The sequence below is a fragment of the Oryzias melastigma genome, linkage group LG11 (genome assembly GCF_002922805.2).
Source record: "Oryzias melastigma strain HK-1 linkage group LG11, ASM292280v2, whole genome shotgun sequence".
NCBI lineage: Eukaryota > Metazoa > Chordata > Actinopteri > Beloniformes > Adrianichthyidae > Oryzias > Oryzias melastigma.
The window spans coordinates 25,881,273-25,883,167 of record NC_050522.1 but is presented as its reverse complement, the minus strand read 5'-3'; the positions used below and the strand labels follow the sequence as shown (position 1 = coordinate 25,883,167).

General features: G+C 42.8%; 1 long non-coding RNA gene across 4 annotated transcripts in view; it reads right to left on the bottom strand.

The window, feature by feature from the left end:
* Window positions 1–1,895, bottom strand: part of LOC118599387 — a 22,856-nt gene that overhangs the window by 9,745 nt on the left and 11,216 nt on the right. For 2 of the 4 annotated variants that reach the window (XR_004948725.1, XR_004948724.1), the window contains exon 3: window positions 581–994. This is a non-coding gene — a long non-coding RNA (uncharacterized LOC118599387). Of the gene's footprint in view, window positions 1–283; window positions 995–1,895 lie in introns of those variants that run through there. The other 2 variants (XR_004948726.1, XR_004948723.1) reach the window with 1 other exon arrangement.

The following is a 1,895-nucleotide window of genomic DNA, read 5'->3' as shown; positions in this document are numbered from 1 at the left end:
ATTTTTTTTTTTTTTTTTTTTCAGAAATTGAGGTCATCATCAGCGCTCTTTCATAGTAATTTAATTACATTTCCAGTCTTTTAGCAAAATTAACATTTTGGAAATTTTGGCAATTAAAGAAAACTGCGTCTCCATTTTCAGCAAAAAGCTTCGGCATCTTCAGCAACTACTTTCAGCTAAAATCATCCATACTTTCATTTTTGCAGATAATGCAACTTTTCTAGTTTTAGTTAGTTTAAAGCTAATGATGGTTAAGATGTTTACATCCACTTTGTGCATGACCCGATTAGTCGACCAGTAAAATAATCCTTTGTGGCAGCACTAATCTAAATCTTTTTTAATCTTTTACACAATGCCTTAAGTTTAAGTTGAATTCCCCAGAAAGACTTTTTCTTCAGACGTCTAACAGTAGAACCAATCCTCCTTTCAGCTCCTCTCAGAGCGGATCTTCCAACGTAAAGGTTAGAAATATCAGGAGAAATAAAAGTTCACATGGATACTCCGAGGTGTCAGGAGGGGGGGTGAAGGAAGAGCAGTTTGGCTTTGAGCCAAGTGTGTCTCAAGCATTTTGGGTCTTCACCTTCTGCTGCCCCTGTCAGGATGGTCATGGTCTCCCTCTCCGGGCGTCGGAGATGCAAAGTGACAGCCGGGGTGGCTTCCATGTCAGCGAGGTGAGACCAGGCTCTCCGGCGAGATGCCCTGACCAGGACCACCCCTTTGGGTCTGCCTCGTGTGAAAACAGAAAAAACTCCTCACGCCGCAGTGTCTCACCATGATTGTATTGTCAGTGCCCCCCTCCTAACCTGTAAGCCGTCCCTCCTCCTCCTCCTCGTTTCTGCCATCCTTCAGCCTCGCAGAGATCCAACGCTGGCAGATTAGGGCGCCGTCATCGAAGTGGCAGAGCGCTAAAACATCCATTAGGCTTTTAATTGAAGCGACAGAGGACGGGAAGGGATCACATGATGCGGCGTGCGCGGCGGCGACAGAGCTCGTTCTGCAGAGGTGAGAAGTGACAGAGACTTGTCAAAGGTCACAGTCGGCCAGAGGCCAGCCCCGCCGCGCTGTCAATCCTCGCTGCTCTTTTGTGGCGGCGTTCATCGATGCAAAACGCACTCATGCTTTCATCACACCTGACCACGTTTCTGTCCAGAGATCCTCGGACGCGTTCTGGGATCAAATAAAACATTTTTATAGGTCAAAACCAGCGAAGGAAAATCCTTTATGATCGGGATTTTTTAACGGTTTTGGACTTCCCAGCATTCCAAACAGGAAGTGACTACAAGAAGCCAAAATCCCATAGAATAAAATCCCATTTTTACAATGATAATTTTTCAAGCTATTAAGTTATTGGATCCGATTCATGATCAAGCAGACGTGTGTCTTCAACTCTCAGTGTTATATCTACTTTCATAGCAATAACCAGAATCTATGCTTGTATGGGATAAATATTTGATCATAAATCCTGATCCGGATGTTGATAACTCATGTAAAGGAAACGGTTCGGTCGAGCCGGGATGGGATTATACAAGTTCGCTTCCTCCCACTCCCTTTCAAACAATCTACTTTTGACGTCTGGTTATCCAACGTCTGACATGTTTCTGCATGTTGATTGATTATGTCATATATGTCTGTTTGTGTATTATTACCTGATTGCTTGAAATAAACAATTTCAAATAAAAAATCAAGTAAAACTAGAAATGTACCTGCGATAATGTTGGTGTGAACGCTGTAAGCTGACTGTGGACCCTGAAGATGCTGATATTGATAACTGAACATGCTAAAGCTGAGAGCTCAAATCCCTGAAGCTGACGGCAAGATAAAAATGTACCTAATTGTCAAATTAGCTTAAAAAGCTGGTACAATTTCTAATTTAGCCAAAACAGCTAAAATATTAG